Source organism: Scylla paramamosain, chromosome 26 (assembly GCF_035594125.1).
Source record: "Scylla paramamosain isolate STU-SP2022 chromosome 26, ASM3559412v1, whole genome shotgun sequence".
NCBI lineage: Eukaryota > Metazoa > Arthropoda > Malacostraca > Decapoda > Portunidae > Scylla > Scylla paramamosain.
In genome coordinates, this window is record NC_087176.1 from 18,268,291 (window position 1) to 18,291,115 (window position 22,825).

Here is a 22,825-nt window from a genome sequence, read left to right on the forward strand (position 1 = left end):
ATTCGGACAAGGCTTCCATAATTAATAAATATTTGTCTAAAACAGGATTAAAAATAGCAACATTAGCAGGAGAGAAAATTGGTGAGCTAACGAGGACTAAAGAGACCGGACTTGTTAATAATAACAGCGTAGTGTACAGCATACCATGCAAAGGCTGTACAAAGCAGTACATAGGAGAAACAAGCAGGGGACTTAAAACAAGAATAGCAGAGCATAGGAAAGATGTTTTAAAACACAACACATCAAACTCCCTTGTATTGCACATAGAAAAATGTAAACACCTACCAAAATGGGAAGAGGCTAAAGAAATTAAAGTTGGATTGAAGAAAAGAATGAGAAAAGCTATAGAGGCAGCCCTCATAACAACTAGGGAAGTCATTAACCACAGAGAAGGTTTAATCAGGTGGGCAGGTAATTCCACCAGATTGGCCCTCAGGTTAGGTACAAGGAAAATCCCCAGTAAAGGCTCAGCATGTAGGCGGATAATGCCACCTGACTAGGAAAGTAAAATTAGGTGAGGTACACGCCAGGATGGCAATACTCTGTATGAATGTCAAATGAGAAAATTTTGTATGTTGTTATAAATAGTGTTTTTTCACTCATGTAAATCAGTCTCTCTGAGGATGGCTATTCTGCCGAAACGTTAGAGATTAAAAGAATCCTAACTCCTCCCTGGGTTTTTATCCCCCTTCCTAAACCCAACTACTTGTCAACATGAACAGTTTACATATTAAATGCATAGGGAGGTCCAAATGATATGAGTGGTTAGGTTTCACTTGAATTGCTCTGGTAGTGGATTCTTGCTTAAAGAAGCATGTAACTAATAACAAAAATGAATTATGTTTAGTGAACCTTGTCAAAGGTAAGTTTTCAAGCTAAAACATATGATACCAAAGCTAAAATATACAATACCAAACACAACAAACATGTCTATATTACAGAACTGTCAATACAGTAACCCGAGAGAGAAAACGGCGAAGAACATTATATCATATTAATTTAACATATAAAATGTGCATAACACTCACTGATGTGTAGTTAATGGCAGGTGAATGCATGGTAGGTAGGAAAAAGGGGAGGGGATACGTGGTTCTCATCCAGTGCTCACAAACTCACCCTTGCACATTTGAATCATTGTACATCACCATACAGCCCAGATGTATTGGCAGGAGGGTGCAGGAAGGCACACATTTTATACTTTGTGATTTTACTTGACTCAGACCAAAGTTTGTATGATTGGATTTCTGTGCTCATATAAAGAAGATAATCTCTAATCAACTCATTTGGTATCATCAGTTTCTCATATATCAGATGCTCATATAATGAGACCTCACTGTACTGATTTGCCTTCAATATCATCTAACAGTTTCCATGATAAACAGTCAAATTCTCCTTACTAAATAGACTCTCAAAGGCTCTCTCAAAAAAATAAATAAATAAATAAAAATAAATAAATAAAACAAATTAAATACATAAATAAAATAAAGTTCTCCGGTGTCCTAATAAGAAAAATTAAAAGATACTGACATAAGGTTATCTGTTAATAGCCTTCATTGTAAACACTTAAAGTAATGGTGCAATTGTGACATTCTATTTTCATATACCTCGAAGATTGTTGATACATGCTGCAAACATAGGTCATATTGGATTTTTCCAGTTTCTGGCAATGACTAGACAAGATGTTCTCGCAGTGATCACTTTCAATCATGCTGTCACCTTCCTCATATGGTAACCTGCAATGACAAAAAAAAACATTGAAAGTAGTAGTATTTATACTACCTTTAGGATGGCAGATATCATGGGGAAACATTTTCATTTTGACATTTCTTATGCAACTAGCCAAATGATATCTCATCTTGCTTTGCATCCAACTAGAATTTAATCCAAAACATAAAGCAGTTGCATTAGTAAAGACAAAATGTCCACAGTCATTAGATCCATTTTGCTGCTTGCACTTAGGTATCAGAATTGTAATTGAGGTGTTACCTTCCAAAAACATTAAAGAGGCTGTTACTTTCTTAACATTATTAGGAATTTCACTATTTTTTTCTGTACAAACTGTCATAAAAGTTAACAATTCTTGGCTTAACAATACCCAAAACAGAATTGCTCAAAGTAACCCAATGATTTTTAACATTAATTATTTGAACAATTGGAAAATCTTTGGCAGCATATCCACCATATAAGGACACTTGTAAAATAACTGCACTTAGAAACCCCATGATATGAGAAAACTGGTTTGCCAAAAGTGACTGAGCATCATCAATAACAGTGTCACTTAGCCATTCATAGTGTGATAGGGAATTACATTAAGACTTATTGTAAATATAATTATGATTTTTGAGGTACCAGGTAACTGCCTTTAGAGGAAAGTAACAATTAATTCTGGGTAATGACTGCTATTGTGTTTAGTGGGGGAACTGCCATGGTGGAATTAATTTGGTGTATTGAATATGGGAATTGGAAACTTTGATGTCTGCTTGGTATGCCTGACAGTTTTGGCTGGGAGAAGCAGATCAGGACTGGTGTTGGTGGTGCAGATTGTGCTCCCTGCACCAAGGACTAGACTTACTCTAAGGTGTTGTATGTTAAGTTTGCTCAAGTGTAGGGTCTGGCTGGGTTTTTTCTATCTAGAGTTATTTAGCATTTTGTGTACTTGTAACTAGATTAGGTATATTGGTGGTAAACTGCTTTACTTAAGTTGTGCCTGTGAAGCCTGTTAGCAGTTGGTGATATTGGGTTTGGGCGTGACTGCGTGAATCGCAAGTAATGGTGATGGTATTTTGTGCTTTTCCATGTATTAGGTTAAGGATATTAGATGTAAGTGTTCCCTATACATTTAATTATACAAAAAAACTCGCATTTGTTGTATTCTCTCCTGAGTCTTACTGAAATAATGAGAGTTGGAGTGTGAGCCAAACATAGGGAAAGATTTTGTCTGGTTTCATGTCTGTGCGCCATACACAGTCCACCCTCACCTCCAACCTTGCTGGAGGAGTGCTGGCATAACAGATAATTGTGCTCTGTCTGGGAATTCTCATTAGTATGGTTGGTTGCTGCTGCTGATTACCTGTTGTTAACTAATGTGGCTAAATTTTAATGGTTGAAAACTTGGAGCCTTTATAGCTAGTTAATGATTTGGATTGTGGTACATGTTAAATTACTGGCTCTTAATGATTATGAAGTTTTAACTATCTATCTTTAATTTGTTTCACATTTAGCTTGCATTGTGTATGTTAATTTCTTTTTATGAAGCACTTGAGATGAAGTTTAATGTAAAAGAATTCATTTTCAACCCATCTGTTGAGTTATTGCAGACAAGGAAAATAAGTAAAACCAACTGGGTAGAACTAACTAGTCACTGTCAAGTAGTGATAAAATCATACTGGAGGAAAGTGGAGGTGAAAAATGCTGTGTTATGGAAGTTAGTTGATAGCGAAGTTCTTGATGAAGGCGCTTTAGCCTTGTGTGAGACTGAGGAAGGCTCTGAGGATAAGGCTATCTGATTTCTTGAGTTGGAAGTGGAGAGAGAGAGACTTAAAGATGGAGAAAGGGAAAGAGAATTTCAGTTGACTTACCTTGAGAGGAAGGCTCAATTAATGGGTGGAGATGGATATGATCAGAGAGAACCTTACTTTGATTTGTGTAAGAATGTGAAATTAGTACCTTCCTTTGATAAAAAGGATATGGATGAATTCTTTCAACAATTTGAGATCATTTCAAATTTTTTAAAGTGGCCTAGTGATTATTGGCTGTTGTTAATTCAGACAGCCATAAAAGGTAAAGATTGCTCTACTTACTTGTCTTTATTTCTCAGCAATCTGACTATACAGTAGTTAAGGAAGCCATACTGAGCTGTTATGAATTAACTGCCTAGGCTCATAGATTGAAGTTTAGGAACTCTATGAAAGAACCCAGCAAGACTTTCATTGAATATGTTCATGTAGTGAGAAAGCTCAGAGATAGGTGGATATCTGCCAGTAAAGTAGGTACATTTAATGAGGTGCTTGAACTAATTGCACTTGAGCAATATTTAAGAGGAGTGAATCCCGAAGTCTGTACATATTTATGTGAGAAAAAAGTAACAGAACTTGAGAGAGCTGCAATTCTACCTGAGAATTATAGTTTAATTCATTTTCCTAAGAAAACTCAGTATTCTGCCAAACCATTCCCATCCGTTCCTCATCAGGGTGGTAAATCAGTATCTGGGCAGGTGAATAGTATTTCCAGTAATCCAGAGTCAGGATTCAGTGGTTCACAGTCTGCTCAAAAGAGCAATATTCAGTGGAGAAGATCAATGTGTTTCTGTTGCAAGAAACCAGGGCATATGATTGCCGAGTGTACTAAAAGACTACACAATCTTCAAAATAAGAGTAATCTGAAGTCAAATGTAAACTTAGCTTTTTTCCAGACAGATAGTTTTGATCTGTCAAGTGTTCCAGGTGAATCAGTGTGTAAGAATCCTCAGTTGTCTTTCAAACCATTTAAATTTGGTGGATTTTTATCTCAAACTGAAAGTAGTGAAGCAGTACCAGTTAAGATGATGAGGGATACTGGAGCCTCACATAATATAATTGTAAAAGGGTCAGTGCCTTTCTTAAATTAAACTTATACTAGTAAAAGTGTTGTCATGAAAGGACTAGGTGGAACTATCACTGTCCCCTTGTGTCATATGTGTCAGATCTTGTTTCCAAACCAGTGGTGGTAGGGGTACAGGAATCACTGCCAGTTGATAGCATATCATTTTTACTCAGGAATGATATTGCTGGCAGTCTTGTTGTTCCAGACCCTGTTGTAACTAATAAGCCACTAACCATAAGTCCAACTGCTGATGTTGAGAAACTGTATCCTGATCTTTATCCCTCGTGTGCTGTCACTCGCAGTCAAGTTAAACGTGAATTGTCAAATCAATCTTCAGTGGAGGATGCTGAAAGCTCTAATGAGTTGGGCCTAAATGACTTGTTTTCTGAAATGGAGTCACATAGTAATGAATCATTTGATTCTAGAGTAAGCATATATCATGAATACAGTAGAGAAGTGGAATCAAAGGTATCTGCAGAGAAGCATGAGATAAATAATATTCCTGTTACTCGTGATATGTTGATTAATGCCCAACAAAATTACCCTAAGCTACTTTCTTTTATGTCCAGAGCTGTTGATGTAGGAGAAATTGCAGACACACCTGTATACTTTTATATCAAGTCAAGCATACTCATGTGTAAGTTTCGACCCCCTGAAGTCCCTGCCAATGAGACATGAAGGGAAGTTCACCAGATTGTTGTACACACTTATTATAAAGGTAATGTGTTATAGCTTGCCCATGACCACATGGGAGGGCATCTTGGGGTTAAGAAGTCCTTGGACAAAATCCTTAGGTATTTCTATTGGTCAGGGATAACTTTTGATGTTGCAGAATACTGTAAATTTTGTCATACATGTCAACTGTCTGGTAAACCTAATCAAGGCTTTAAACCTGCTCCCCTTCATCCAATTCCTGTAATGAATGAACCTTTTGCTAAGGTAATAATTGATGTTGTGGGTCCTCTACCCAAAACTAGGAGTAGTAATGAATATCCGTTAACCATCATGTGTGCCACAGCTAGGTATCCAGAAGCTATCCCCTTGAGACGTATTACACCCAAATCAATCATACCTGCGTTAACTAGATTTCTCACTCAGTTTGGTCTACCTCGTATAGTATAGTCTGATCAGGGCAGTAATTTTTACTTCAGGTATCTTTCAGCAAGTCATGGCTTGGGTATAAAACAGTAATTAGCTTCTGCATACCATCCTGAAAGTCAAGGTGCTCTTGAGCATTTTCACCAAACACTCAAGAGCATGCTGACTAAATTTTGTTGAGAAAATACATGTGACTGGGGTGAAGGTATTCCATATGTAATGTATGCTATCAGAATTGCGAAATTGGAGAGTCTTGGACATTCACCTTACGAGTTGTTATTTGGAAGAGATATCAGAGGACTACTAAAACTGCTACAGGAAAGTTGGCTAAATGAACATGATTCAGTTACTCTTAGTGAATATGTAGTAAAAATGAAGAACAGACTGAAAAGTGCCCAAGAATTGGCTAAAGAAAACTTGGTGGAAGCTCAGTCAGAAATGAAGAGACAATATGATAAAGTTTCAGTACATAGGTCATTTCATCCAGGAGATAAAGTGTTGCTATTTATGCCACTAAGGAGATCTCCTTTCCAAGCAAAATACCAAAGGCCATTTGAAATAATCAGTAAAAAGAGTAAAGTAAATTATGTTATTGCTACACCTGGTGGGCAGAAAGAGAAGAGATTAGTCTGTAAAAATCTCCTAAAGGAATGTTACCCAAGGAATGATGTAGACTTGGTTTATGTCAAGCAAGTTCTTAACAGTGCTGAGGAATGGAAAGACCAAGATGACTGTGATGATTTTATGAGTAGAAAAGAGGTCAAGATGAAAAAATTCTGATATACTTAATGAACCTTGTATGAAGAGCAATCATTTACTTCAGAAGCAGAAGACAGAGGTGCATGAGCTGCTGGAAGAATTTAGAGAGATTTTTGCTGATGTGCTCAAACCCAGTCCTATTGTCTTGTTTGAGGTTTGGTTGGTGGAAGGTGCTGTTCCTATCAAAGTCACCCTATCATGTGTCTCCTGACAAGCGACAGATCCTGAAAGAAGAATTTCAGTTCCTGCTTCAACATGGTCTAGTAGAACCAAACAACAGTGAGTGGGCCTTTCCATGTATACTTGTGGCCAAGCCTGATGGAAGTTTTCACTTGTGCACAGATTATCAGAAGGTAAATCAGCTCACCTGAGCAGACAGTTTTCCATTACCTTGCATTGACAACATCATAGACTTGGTGGGGAATGCTGCTTATATTGCAAAGCTTGGTCTTCTTAAGGGTTATTACCAATACCCCTTTCAGGGGTATTCCTGACAGCCTCTACCAGTACACTGTTCTTCCCTTTGGGATGTGAAATGCCCCGGCAGCCTTCCAGAGGCTAATGTCGCTAGTTATCACAGGCCTTGAAGGGGTGAGTGTGTACCTGGATGATCTGGTGGTATACTCCTCTTCCTGGCCTCAACATCTTGCAGCATTGAAGGCCTTCTTTCAATGTCTATCAGATGCCAAACTTAGAGTGAATTTAACTAAGAGTGGATTTGGGCATGTGCGGATTACCTTCCTGAGGCACGAAGTGGGTAGAGGAACTGTTGCACCTGTTGCAGGCAAAGTGGATGCTATCTGTAATCTACCCATACCAAACAATCGGAAAGCCGTACAATGATTTTTTTGGGGGTTGGCTATTATCGACAATTCTGCCTGAATTTCTCAATAGTTGCTGCTCCACTCACAGACCTTGTCAGCCCTCACAAGAAGTTTGTGTGGTTGCCTGCATGTCAGACAGCATTTGATAACATCTGCTTTCTTCTGGTTACAATACCAGTCCTGAGAGTACCTGATTTTCATCATCCATTCCAAGTACAAGTGGATGCAAGTGATGTTGGTGCTGCTGCTGTACTGTTACAGACTGATGACAATAACATAATGTATCCTATATGTTACATGTCAACAAAGTTCAAATCTTACCAAAAAATTACAGCACTATAGCCTTACTAATGGCCCTAGAAAAGTTTGACATATATCTTGGTAACACTAATCAGAAATTTATAGTGTATAGTGCCCATAATCCACTGCAATTTGTGCCTCGCATGAGGAATAAGAACCAGCATCTGACTAGGTGATGCTTAATGTTACAATCTTACAATATGGAAGTAAAGCACATAAGAGGTAAAGATAACCTTATTGCAGATGCTTTGTCACGCGCTCCTAACTAATTAAAACAGCAGTGTTTTAATTTTAGGGATGGGGGAACTACCTTCAGACTTATTGTAAATATAATTATGATTTTCGAGATACCAGGTAACTGCCTTTAGAGGAAAGTAACAATTAATTCTGGGTAATAACTGCTATTGTGTTTTGTGGGGAACTGCCGTGGTGGAATTAATTTGGTGTATTTAAAATGGGAATTGGAAACTTTGATGTCTACTTGGTATACCTGATGGTTTTGGCTGGGAGAAGCAGATCAGGACTGGTGTTGGTGGTGCAGATTGTGCTCCCTGCACCAAGGATGGGATTTACTCTAAGGTGTTGTATGTTAAGTTTGCTCTAGTGTAGGGTTTGGCTGGGTTTTTTCTATCTAGAGTTATTTAGCATTTTGTGTACTTGTAACTGATTAGGTATATTGGTGGTAAATTGCTTTACTTAAGTTGTACCTGTGAAGCCTGTTGGCAGTTGGTGATATTGGGTGAATCGCGGGTAATGGTGATGGTGTTTTGTGTTTTTCCATGTATTAGGTTAAGGATATTAGATGTAAGTGTTCTCTATACATTTAATTATACAAAAAACTCATGTTTGTTGTATTCTCTCCTGAGTCTTACTGAAATAATGAGGGTTGGAATGTGAGCCAAACCTAGGGAAAGATTTTGTCTGGTTTTGTGTCTGTGCGCCATACACAGTCCACCCTCGCCTCGTACCTTGCTGAAGGCAAGGATGTGATGGCGTAACAATAGTGACTAGAGAGAATCATTGTTATTTCTTCTTGATTTTTCAAGCTGTAGTGCATCTCAAGAGGCTGCAGAGGATACACTGGAAATGTTGGGTGATGTCAGTGATGCTTGATGCTTGATTCAGAGTTGGCAGTCCTCCTCTTTCTTCTCAGTGTTGTGGTCTTGCAATCTAAATATTGAGGAACCACATTGATAGCTGTACTTAGTAAAAAGATAAATTGTTTTAAGAGTGACTTATCAGATGTGATAAAAAAGTTCCATGAATATTCCAATGTAAAGTTGTTTAGAAAAGAGAGGTTTACAAGAATCAGCATGATTTGACCCATTTGCAGTCAACTTACTACTCAGTCATGCACAAAATAATACTAAATAATGTAATTAAACAAATAAAAGAAAGATTTATAAGATTTTACGTTTTCTTGATCCACATCACAGTAACACTTCTGAAAAATCTTTATCCCCTTAATAAGGATCACTTATCTACAGCTGTCACCTCAGGGCTCCTCCCTGGATGGCCTGTAGACTGTAGATGGGGACTTTAAGAATATCTGAAATACATTCCTTACCAACAGTGCTGACAGGCAGGGGAGTGATATGCTGTAACCCTTTGAATAAGAGTATATCAGGCTGTTGACTCAAATCAGCATTGTCTGTAACTGTTGAAGTGTCCTCTTGAGGCTCCTCCCTAGATGCTGTATATCATGGGGCAAAATAGCAATTAGAAAAAATTGAAAAAAAAAAAAGGGAGAGAAGACAATACCATCCAAATAATAATAATCCCATGAAATAATTTCCATAGCCTAAAGGAATGGTCATGAATTTATTTTCTTCTTGGTTATGTAAACAAAAATTTTGTATATACTTTTGGAATCGGTAAAAATTTAGAACAAGAAAATTCAGTGAAACTGTAAGCTATAAAATGTTTAATAATTATTAGTTGTTGATATTTGGAGATGGTGCAGAGTAATATCCCTTGGTTTACAAGGCAACTGGAAAATAACCATATTCCAGGGTTCTTCTGGGCCAGTCACATGAAATATCTCAATCACAAAATATTGTAGATTGAGAAAATATGCCAGAAATGATAATATTATGTAATTTGAGAGAAATTATTTGTTAACATATATATATATATATATATATATATATATATATATATATATATATATATATATATATATATATATATATATATATATATATATATATATATATATATATATATATATATATATATATATATATATATATATATATATATATATATATATATATATATATATATATATATATATATATATATATATATATATATATATATATATATATTAATAGACATTTTTTAAATCGAGGAGTAAGTGGGACCGTTAGCAAAAATGTTCAAGAAAATTTGTGAATGTAGAAGGGGTCTAAAATATTAGGGATATTGCAAAATAATGACTTGTAATTATATGGAGGACTAGTTCCTGAGATGTACAGCAGTCCCTATATAAGACTGGGTGTGAGATTTCAACGTCTGAGACTAATTGACATCGTTGGTCACAATTATGTTCATCAGGGCGCGAAACCCTGGATTGTTTAAAGGCTGTCCATGTGAAAATAACCATTTTTGTACCTATATGTATTAATTATTTGTGTGAGAGACTAACTGACATCGTTGTTCACAAAGAAAAGAAGGATGTAAAATTCCCTTCACCAGTTATTATTATTATTATTATTATTATTATTATTATTATTATTATTATTATTATTATTATTATTATTATTGTTTTTTTTTTTTTTTTTTTTTTTGAGGGGGAAACAAAATTTAGAATGTAAACAGATTAGGGAAATTGTTCTTTGATAAGGTAGAAATCAGACACCAGTGATATACACACAATTGAATGTAACATCTACATGATCAGGATGTTTTCTACAAAAAATTAAGGTAAACCCCTGGGCAATAATTAATTGTTATAACATATTCATCTGAATTTTATTATTATGAACTGATTAGTTATCACTGTTCCTGGTATAGGAGCTCCCACAACTCCAAGGTTACAGGATTAATTTCTAGAAAATCATTGTGAATCAGAAGAGAAAAAATTCTTTGAAAACTATTTGTTATTTAGAAGCTAACATCAATAAAGCTCAAATCTGGTTGTCATGGACTTTTCCAGTGTCTTATAGACCTCTGGCTAAAATGCTATCATATAAAGCAAGGTCAGAATTATTTGGCAGAAACCATGACTGGTGGCAGCTAATCTAATATTTATGTATCTATTAACAACAGCTAAATCAAAACTAAATTGAACAATAAACTAAATCAAAACAAAAATAATTCAATACTAGCTTTAAATAAATACCCCAAAATTTAATAAAACCTTTCATTTAAAACAGAAAGAAACCTCTCCCTCTCACCACCCTCCCTGACACATGGATTCTGGAGAGTGCTTAGAAAGAATTAAGGTGCAAAGGAAACATAGATGGCATAGTACATGGTTTATGGTGCATGGCACAGATATAATTATACACTCTACATACATGGGGATTTTTAGAATACCTGAAATGCATTTCTTACCAACGTTGCTGACAGGCAGGGGTGTGATATGTTGTGATCCTTCAAAAAGGAGCACATCAGGCTGCTGCATCACATCAGCATTTTTATTTATTTATTTATTTTTTTTTTATGTAGGAAGGACACTGGCCAAGGGCAACAAAAATCCAATAAAAAGATATGTCCACTGAAATGCCAGTCCCATAAAAGGGTCAAAGCAGTGGTCAAAAATTGATGAATAAGTGTCTTGAAACCTCCATCTTGAAGGAATTCAAGTCATAGGAAGGTGGAAATACAGAAGCAGGCAGGGAGTTCCAGAGTTTACCAGAGAAAGGCATGAATGATAGAGAATACTGGTTAACTCTTGCATTAGAGAGGTGGACAAAATAGGGGTGAGAGAAAGAAGAAAGTCTTGTGCAGCGACACCACAGTAGGAGGGGAGGCATGCAGTTAGCAAGATCAGAAGAGCAGTTAGCATAGCGGTAGAAGACAGCTAGATATGCAACATTGCGGCAGTGAGAGAGAGGCTGAAGACAGTCAGTTAGAGGAGAGGAGTTGATGAGATGAAAAGCTTTTTGATTCCACCCTGTCTAGAAGAGCAGTATGAGTGGAACCCCCCCAGACATGTGAAGCATACTCCATACATAGACAGATAAGGCCCTTGTACAGAGTTAGCAGCTGGGAGGGGTGAGAAAAACTGGAGGAGACGTCTCAGAACACCTAACTTCATAGAAGCTGTTTTAGCTAGAGATGAGATGTGAAGTTTCCAGTTCAGATTGTAAGTAAAGGACAGACTGAGGATGTTCAGTGCAGAAGAGGGGGACAGTTGAGTGTCATTGAAGAAGAGGGGATAGTTGTCTGGAAGGTTGTGTTGAGTTGATAGATGGAGGAATTGAGTTTTTGAGGCATTGAACAATACCAAGTTTGCTCTGCCCCCAATCAGAAATTTTAGAAAGATCAGAAGTCAAGCATTCTGTGGCTTCCCTGCATGAAATGTTTACCTCCTGAAGGGTTGGACGTCTATGAAAAGACATGGAAAAGTGCAGGGTGGTATCATCAGCATAGGAGTGGATAGGACAAGAAGTTTGGTTTAGAAGATCATTAATGAATGATAAGAAGAGAGTGGGTGACAGGAGAGGACCCTGAGGAACACCACTGTTAATAGATTTAGGAGAAGAACAGTGACCGTCTACCACAGCAGCAATAGAACGGTCAGAAAGGAAACTTGAGATGAAGTTACAGAGAGAAGGATAGAAACCATAGGAGGGTAGTTTGGAAATCAAAGCTTTGTGCCAGACTCTATCAAAAGCTTTTGATATGTCCAAGGCAACAGCAAAAGTTTCACCAAAATCTCTAAAAGAGGAAGACCAAGACTCAGTAAGGAAAGCCAGAAGATCACCAGTAGAGCAGCCTTGACAGAACTCATACTGGCAATCAGATAGAAGGTTGTGAAGTGATAGGTGTTTAAGAATCTTCCTGTTGAGGATAGATTCAAAAACTTTAGATAGGCAGGAAATTAAAGCAATAGTATGGTAGTTTGAGGAATTAGAACGGTCACCCTTTTTAGGAACAGGTTGAATGTAGGCAAACTTCCAGCAAGAAGGAATATAGGAGGGACCCCATCAGGTCCATAAGCCTTCCGAGGGTTTATATATAGCATGGTCAGTATCTGAGGAGGCGTCCTCTTGAAGCTCTTCCCCAGATGCCATTGATTCTGGAAAGATAGAGACAACTAAATTATATATATATATATATATATATATATATATATATATATATATATATATATATATATATATATATATATATATATATATATATATATATATATATATATATATAAAGACCAAATGAAGGTGCTAATCTCAATAGGATTTGATTATCAAGAAAGAATTAATCAAAAAAATTTGATAAGTGTCATGAGATCATCTTCTTGAAAGAATTGAAGTCACAGGCAGGGGGAAATACAGAAGCAGGCTGGGAGTTCCTAAATTTAAGTTAAAGGAATGTAAGATTGAGAATACTTGGAGGTGGACAAAATAGTAGAAAGCCTTGTGCAGCAAGACCACAAGAAGTGGGGAGGCATACAGTTAAGATGATCAGAAGAGCAGCTAACATGCAAGAAACTACAGAAGATACCAGGAGATGCAACATTGCAGTAAAGAGAGAGAGAGAGAGAGAGAGAGAGAGAGAGAGAGAGAGAGAGAGAGAGAGAGAGAGAGAGAGAGAGAGAGAGAGAGAGAGAGAGAGAGAGAGAGAGAGAGAGAGAGAGAGAGAGAGAGAGAGAGAGAGAGAGAGAGAGAGAGAGAGAGAGAGAGAGAGAGAGAGAGAGAGAGAGAGAGAGAGAGAGAGAGAGAGAGAGAGAGAGAGAGAGAGAGAGAGAGAGAGAGAGAGAGAGAGAGAGAGAGAGAGAGAGAGAGAGAGAGAGAGAGAGAGAGAGAGAGAGAGAGAGAGAGAGAGAGAGAGAGAGAGAGAGAGAGAGAGAGAGAGAGAGAGAGAGAGAGAGAGAGAGAGAGAGAGAGAGAGAGAGAGAGAGAGAGAGAGAGAGAGAGAGAGAGAGAGAGAGAGAGAGAGAGAGAGAGAGAGAGAGAGAGAGAGAGAGAGAGAGAGAGAGAGAGAGAGAGAGAGAGAGAGAGAGAGAGAGAGAGAGAGAGAGAGAGAGAGAGAGAGAGAGAGAGAGAGAGAGAGAGAGAGAGAGAGAGAGAGAGAGAGAGAGAGAGAGAGAGAGAGAGAGAGAGAGAGAGAGAGAGAGAGAGAGAGAGAGAGAGAGAGAGAGAGAGAGAGAGAGAGAGAGAGAGAGAGAGAGAGAGAGAGAGAGAGAGAGAGAGAGAGAGAGAGAGAGAGAGAGAGAGAGAGAGAGAGAGAGAGAGAGAGAGAGAGAGAGAGAGAGAGAGAGAGAGAGAGAGAGAGAGAGAGAGAGAGAGAGAGAGAGAGAGAGAGAGAGAGAGAGAGAGAGAGAGAGAGGCACTGAAGACAGTCAATTACAGGAGTTGATGAGATGAGATGTATTTGATTCCACCCTATTCAGATGAGCAATATGAGTGGAATACCCCCATGCATGTAAGAAAGGTTCCTGGTTTAAGACTCTCTTACAAACTTTTCCTGAAACACTCAGCAAATTTATCCCCCGTAACTTTTGCACATTCCTACAGCCCATACCTTTATATAAACATAAATAACTGCCTCCATCCACTCATAAGGTACTGCCTCTCCCTGTTTCCATGCCAGTTCACATAATTAAATCATCTATTCTGCTATCACTTCTCCATACTTTAACATCTGTGCAGCTATTCCATCAGTGCCTATAGCTTTGCCACACTTTAGCACAATTATTATTTTCTCCATCTCCTTAACAATTTCTCTCATTTTCTACCTGCTTCCATACACATGCTAATTATCATTGCTTCAGTCATCTCATTCATTTGACAATCAAAGTCTTTCCCATGTAACTTACACTTCTTTCTTGCTGCTTACTTGAACTTTATACCCTCTCTTTATTCTCACAATCCCATGATCTGCCCCTCTTTCTTCACTTCCTTCCAGAACAACTTAGTCATTGATTTTTTTTTTACACCCAGCTTTCTACCAAACTTCTCATCCACTCTCATCTTACTTTCTCTTATGAGTTCCTTCACTTCCATATTCCAAGACCTATACTCTAATTTCTCCTCATTTTAATTTTCTCTGACACATTTCTTTGCAACATTTTCTCCTAGGCCCTCTTCTTTTCCATGGCCACCTCTATCTCACCCATGCACCATGCACTTTTTTACTCTTATCCCCAAGATTCCTTGCAGCTGCTTTGTAATTACCATATTACTGAATACTTTTAACATCTTTACCCTCTGATTCCTCCCCAATTATCCCTAACTTCTCTGTCTTTCACATATCTTCTCACATTTCTCTCTACTATGCACCTTCCTGCCCTACTATTTAAAAAACTTTCCACTAATATGCATATCACCGATGCATCTTTAGTTTTCATCACAGCATAGTGGTCTGACCAGGGTTCCATTTAACTCTGTGGGACAAACCCATCAAACATCTCTTGACATGCCACACATTTCCTTAATTAATCTCTCATCCACTGCTAAACAGTCAGTCAGACTTTTCTTTTCACCATTTTATCTCATTATCTCCTCCACATGAACCTGTAGATCATTTTATGCTGGAAGGTGTTTTTACTCCACAACCCTGAAATCCATGCATACGTATCTATCCCACCAGAAGTATCCTCATTGTACTATGACTTGCTCTCTTTACTGCACATACAGGAATGAGATGTATGGAGCACTCAATCCCTTATTCATTTACTCACAAACAATATATCAGTACAGCACAATAACACCAATTTTAATCAAACTATTAGATGAATTAGTGGACATGGCAACAATGCATTACACCACTGCGCTTCTGTCTGAGGCAGGAGGGGAGTTAGCGGGCAGTTACTATCCTAACCTCACACGATTAGGATGTATTGTGTTTTGCCTCAATACATAAAGCAAGGCCTTTGGTGTTTTCCAGAACCCCTCACATGGTGCAGTGAGTAGGATATGAAGTCCTTGGCACACTAATCACCCTGAATGGCCTGCACACCTTCAGCAGTGAAATGGCAACCAACAGACCCAGGATCAGCACCCCAAGTGGAGGACACCGGCCAGCAGCCCACCATAACCTGCCCACACAAAGCTTCCTGCAAGGCATTTTGGTTAGGATGGCTGACTGAGCCATCAGCGGGTGTCAGCCAACAAGCACAAGGTCACCTGCCTCAGTCACATCTGAGAAATGTGAAGGAGAGATGACAGCAGCAGCATTCCGGTCATGGAAAAGATCCACGTAGTCCTGGATATTACTCAATGGCTGGCCAGATGAGGTGGCCACACTGCACATACACCTCAACTGTGTGCCAGCACTACAAAGCGCTGTCAATGCCAGATACCTGGATCATGAGTGGGAGCAGCTGACACCCAAGGAAGCACTGAACGCTATCATAGGTATAATGCTACATGCTGCTAACCAGGCCATCACGTGGGAGGATTTTTTTGGCAGCAAACAAGCAGTGGGAGAACCCATGAAAAGCTTTTTCCAGCATTGTGCCTTGGAGGTTATTGAGTGTGAGTTTAAGTGCCCGAGATGTGATCATGACCTCTCAGAATACATGCTCCTGTGCAAGCTCATCATGGGTTTGCATAATCCAGTGTTAAAACATGAAGTGTTCCAAAGTTGTACGAGCATACTGAGTACAGAGGAGCTGAGAGGCAAGTGTGTGTTGTTTGAAGCGGCTGTGAGGGATGCCGCTGCCTAAGGACACACAGCAGTCACAGCGGTAGCCTCAGGTTGGGCGGTGTCAACTGGTAGCAGGGAGGATGAGACACATGAAAAGGTGGCAGTGGCATGTGTGGCCCTGAAAGGCACCAAAACCACCCCTCCCCACGCTCCTTGCAGCAACTAAGAAAACCAGCATGCATGGTGGTGTGCCTTGGCTGTTCCAGGGTTGGTCACTTCCATAGATAATGCAGAAGCAAAAATACCACTTTGTCTGGTGTAGTAGTATCTGCAGCAGTGGGACTCTCCTGCCATCCCATGCTACAAGTCACGGTGGCTTATCAGACTGACTCTTCAACAGTGGAAGTGGAGGCCATAGTTGATACTGGTGTTATGGTGTGTGTAGTTGGACCTGGATTGCTTTGTGCCCTCAAGGTGCCGTGTCACAAATTGCAGCCCTTGAGCAGGCTGAAGGATGCTGCTGACAAGCACCTCAAGTGCACAGGGACTGCAAACTGCACTTTTGCTGCAAGTGGTAAGTCAGCAATGCAGCCTGTATACTTTGTGTACTCAGCAAAGGCCACTTATCTCTCCTTGGCTTGTGGCTTCCCACACCACAACAGCTGTAAGTGACACAGCTGAAGCACAGGAGCTAGAAATGCCTCCAGACAACTGTACCCCTCACAGACCAGACTTCATGCCATTCATGCCTCTAGAGGAAAATGATGACAGGTTGGAAGTATGGCTCCTCAGACACTTCTCAGCCTCCACATCCAACATGACAAAGTCTCCTCTACCTGTGATGTCCAGCCTGCTGCACCACATACACCTTAGACCTGACACATGCCCATGCACCTGCCACATCCCTGCCTCTGTACCCAAGCACTGGGGGGCGGAAGTTAAGGCACAGTTGCTCAAGGATGTAAGGCGAGGCATTGTGGAGCTGGTGCCTAAAGGGGAGGTAACGGAATGGTGCGCCAGAATGGTTGTGGTGGGGGAAGAAGAATGGTCAGCCACGACACACCATGGATTTTCAGTTCCTCAATGTGTTGTGCCAGAGGGAGACGCACCATACACCAGTCCCCTTTGACATGGCATCATCGGTACCACCACACACCTATAAAATGGTTGCCGATGCCTTCTGGGGGTTCTATCAAGTGGAATTGGATGAAGACAGCAGGAGGTTAACCATGTTCATCACCCCATGGGGCCATTACCACTACTGAAGGACACCTATGGGGCACTGTTTGGTATCAGAAGCATACACAAGGCAATTCAATGAGGCCATCAAGGACATCCCATGTAAATTCAAGTATGTGGACAACACACTTCTATATGCTGCAAGTATCGAAGAAGCACTTTGGCATGCTTCCTCAAAACTTGTTCTCACATTGGAATTACCTTGAAGCCAGAGAAATTTACATTCTGCAAGAGAGAGATCGACTTTGTTGGCTTCCACCTAGACTGGGATAGTTACAAGCCTGCAGAAGAGCGTCTGTCTGCCATCAAAGCCCTTGCAATGCCCAATCAGCCCACCATCAAGGACATCAGGTCATGGTGTAGTGCTGAGAAATTAATTATGTATATTTCTACTTTTTTCCTAGGCTAGGGCCCATGTAGTGTGCGGGGGTGACCAGAATCTCAGTACCATGTGACTAACCCCTCCCCTTCCCCTCCTCTCCTCAGTGTCCTTTTGTCCTTGCTTTTTCCCCCCCCCCCTCTCAGCGTCACTGTGTTGACCACTTCTATAACAAATTTACCCCGTGAATAAACGTAATTTCTCCTGCTTGGCCAGGTTATAGAGGCGAATTTTTCACCTAATCCCAGAGAATGGGGAGCCCTTAATATGATAAAATTAATTCTATAATGGTAAGGTCTTAAACCAGCCCAAACAAATCCCAGATAATTACGCCGCGCCAATGAGGTTGACGAATCTGATAAGTCTTCTTTGCTTCGCTGCCCTGTCACCCCTGTTGCTACGCAAGCCGGGAAGAGATACCAGACTTTGACTAATTCCCCAATTGATTTCAAAAGTCCATTGAATTAAACTTCTTAAAGTAACAACTATAAAGTAAACAGTAACTTAATTATTCATATTTTTCATCCCTGAACTCACAACCTAGTCGCCCCCCCCCCCCCCCACTAAAAACAAAATTATAACTTAATAAATTTCCCCATTGGAAACCTTTATCCTTAGTTTCCCGCCGATTTCCTCACAAGCAAAGCCAGTCTCTCTCGGATTCTCCTCAGGTGAGCATGCAGTCTGATAGTCTCCCCCTCCATTCCTGTAATATTAAGTAAGTGTTTATTTAACAATAATTTTACTAAAGCCAGTCTCTCTCGGATTCTCCTCAGACCCTCTCGGATTCTCCTCAGATATTCCTGATGATAAACTGTTTTCTGAGTGGATAGATATTCGCATTTTTTCGTTTTTTTTTTGTTGGTTTTCTCCACGGGACTAGTGAAACCACCTGGTTCGAGATCACCGTGTGAGACTGTCCTCAGGTATATACATACTTTTTGGATATATATTTGTTATTTATTTATTTATTCTCTGGTCTCCCCCACAACTCAGTAGTCGCGAAAATATCTCCATTGTAGTTTTTATGTAATTGAAGAATACGCTACCATTTATTTTGTATTTCTGAATTGCTTTCTTTTTATTATTATTATTTCGGATTATTCCATTATTTATTAAAAATCATAAAAGTGTCAGTATTTGTATTTCTCTTAATCCAGTGATAGGATTTGTAATTATCGTGTGCCACAAGGGAACATCACACCCCTTAGAGGGCACTAAAATGGTTTGGGCTCATCAATTAGCTCGCCCCCTTCCTGGCCACTGCACTGCTGATGAAGTCCTTCAGAGAGTTGCTCAAGAAACCAGCAGGCAAAACAGTGTATCGGGACAGTCAGCTACAAGGGAAATTCCATCAAGCACAGGAAGTTATTTGCAGACTAGCCAGAGATGGCCTTGTGTATTATCACAAGTCACTGCTGATGGCAGCAGTTACTGACTGGACTAGAGACAATATTGGCTTCATTATTGGCTTCATGGTGCTACAACAACACTGCAGTTATACATCTGCAGAGACTCCCTTCTGCTGCAAAGGTGGGTGGAAGCTGGCACTGTGCAGCAGCTGTCACCTCACACTGGCTGAAGCAGGATATGCAGCCATGGAAGGTGAAGCACTAGCGGTGGTGTGGTGCCTCAGTAAGGCCAGGCTATTCCTGCTAGGATGTCTAAACTTTGTCATTGTGACCAACCATTGTCCTCTGGTAGGCCTCTTCAAAGACAGGGCATTGGGGGATGTCACCACCTCATGCCTCTTCCGCCTCAAGAAGACCTTACACCTTCACTTCACGATCAAGTATCTGCCTAGCAAGTCAAACTCAGTGGCAGACGCACTCTCTTGCTTTCCAGGCATCAGAGCGGGGTCCGACAGGGAAGATGGTGAGCAGGAAGAGGAGTTGCAGGTGGCCGTGTGTTTTGCCACACTCTCTGCTCTGAGCTGTGATGATTGCATCATGCTCAATGAAAACAACATGAGAGAAGCAGCCAGGGATGACCCTATATACCAGAGACTGCTGGCAAAGGTGCAGGCAAACGATTGGTGCACACACAAAGCACAGGAAGCCCCCTGCATGCATCCTTTCTTCACTGTGAGAGACTGGTTAGTGGTGATGAAGGAAATCGTCACGTAGACCTTCAAACAGGGTTGTGTATGTTTAGTCGTGCCAGATCCCCAGCAACACAAGGTGGCTGCACATCTACATGCGGGGCACCAAGGATTAGACTCGATGGTGAGGCGGGCCAGACAGTCTGTGTACTGGCCAGGCATGGAAGGTGACCTACAGTATCACCAGTCACGTTGCACAGACTATGAATGACACTCGACTTCCATCCCCCCCCCAAATACCCATTCCAGGCTGTGGTAGCAGACTTGTTCCAACTGGATGGGTATATGTACATGGCATATGCTGACTGCCTCATGGGCTGGCTAGAGGTAGCCCACTTCCCTGAGGATGCTCTATCTAGTAAAGTCATCATGCACCTATGGAGGCTCTTCAGGAGATGGGAGGACCCTGGAACATTTATCTACAGATGGAGGCATGAACTTGGCCAGCAATGAAGTGACAGAGTTCCTGCATAAGTGGGGCATGACAGCAAGAGTGTCCTCTGCACACTACCCTCAGTCTAATGGTAGGGCTGTGGCGGCAGTGAGAGTGGCAAAACGTGTGCTCAGAGGCAACACAGGTGCAGGAGGCAGCTTAGATTGTGACAAGGCAGCGCAGGCACTCCTCCAGTACCTCAACACACCACCGTGAGGTGTTAAGAAATCTCCTGCACAACTAGTCATGCATGAGTCGACAGTTACATGATGGCATTCCGGTCGCTCATCAGCACTACAAAGTGGAGCAGCAATGGAGGCGCATCCTTGGGGACAGCAAGGTGCACATGGCTCAGTCGCAAGCCCTCCTTCCAGCAGCTCGGGGAGAAATACCAAGACAGTTGCCAGCGCTTGGAGCAGGCAACATGGTGCTTATTCAGGACGCAGCCACGGGTATATGGAATAGGTCTGGCGTGGTCTTGGAGGCCAGACCATACAGGCAATACGCTGTCAGGCTGTCAGGCAGTGGCAGGGTGTCTGTCCGAAATCGCTGTCATCTCAAGCCCAGTATAACAGCCATACCGCCTACTCACACAGACTCCTCACCGCCAGTCAGCTTGTCATCAGAAGTGGAGAGACCTGTGCGAAAGTGGAAACAACCGGCATAGATGGAAGACTATGTTTGGTAACCTTAAGTAGGTTTTGCAAGTATCTGCTCCATGAACGTATTGTCACACACACACACACACACACACACACACACACACACATACACGCACACATACACACACATGTATACAGATACACAGCTGTTGTTATTTGCCCAAGTGAAAGATTAAATTTATATTTATGTTTTTCTTATTTCTCAGTGCCATATTTTTGTTTGTGTAGTTAATGTCATGGTCCATGCATGTATCATTCACTTAGGGGGGAGATGTTAGATGAATTAGTGGACATGGCAACAATATATTGCCGCTTCTGTCTGAGGCAGGAGGGGAGTTAGCGGGCAGTTGCTATCCTAACCTCACACTATTAGGATGTACTGTGTTTTGCCTCAATACATAAACCAAGAATTTCGGGATTTTCATTGAACTTCACACAAATTAACAGTCCCACATGAAATGGAACATTATAAAAAAACGCAAAGAAATTAAGGAATACTAGAAAAGATGAGTATAAAAGGAGTGTATATTGCACATATAAAGAGCAACAAGGGAATAAGGAACTTAAAAAACAGCTACTAGAAAAAAAGGAATAATGGAGAAACAGGATGGTTTATCAAAAACGGCCAACTGAGGAGATTTTTTTTTTTTTTGTAAATAAACCAAAAAACTAATGAAGTAAGAAATAACTTAAGTTTTAGTATAAAATTTATAAACGTACATGGACTAACAAAGGTAAAAGGAATTGAATTAGAAAAAAAAACTTAGACACCAGCACACTACTATGCTTAACTGAAACACAACAAAAATGGTTATCAGTAAATTTCAATGATGAAATAAGTTGAATAAACAGAATGAGGAAAATATCTGACAAGAAAGGTGGGTGGGAGAACTTTCAGGTTGATCTGAGTGAGAGAAGCTGGGACGATGAAAGTGTGCATGACGTGGAGCATCTGAATGAGAAACTGGTTGAGGACGTGAGGGGTGCTGCTGAGAACCAGATAGGGTTTGTGAGAGTAGGTAGAAGAAAGAATGTATGTAAACCATGGTGGAATGATGAAATCAGAGCAGCTAGGAAGGAGCAAAAGAGAATGAGTAGACAGTGTAGATGGCTGAGGAAAAAGAGGCATGAAAGCGATGAGGCAGAGAATGAGTATCAGAATGCATGGGCAGCGTATGTGAAGCAGCAGCGGTTGACAAGACGAATGATAATGAATGCTAAAGTGAAGAGTGAAAGGAGAGTGATTCAGTCTTTAAGGGAGAAAGGTATGGAAGGTGGCCATGAATGGTACAAGTTCATGAGAGGTGAGAATATGTCAGGCAATGTTGGTGTGGAGGGTGTAGTTATAACAGAGAAGGACGGAATCAGGGAGGCAATCAAAGGGTTCTGGGAAGAAGTAGGTGGGGTAGGTGAGATGTTTAGTGTGAGAGAAGGATGTGTAACACTGGAAAGGAAGAATGCAGATGAACTGGATGAAAGAATCAGTAGGGATGAAGTGGAGAGGTGTGTGAGAAGGCAGAAGAATGGCAAGGCAGCAGGTCCAGATGATATACCCTATGAGTTCTACAAGAATGGTGGGGAGGTAGTGATAGACAGAATGACTGAGTTATTCAACCGAGTGTGGGATGAAGAGAGAGTGCCAAGAAAGTGGAATGAGAGCCGAGTGTGTCTGTTGCATAAGGGAGG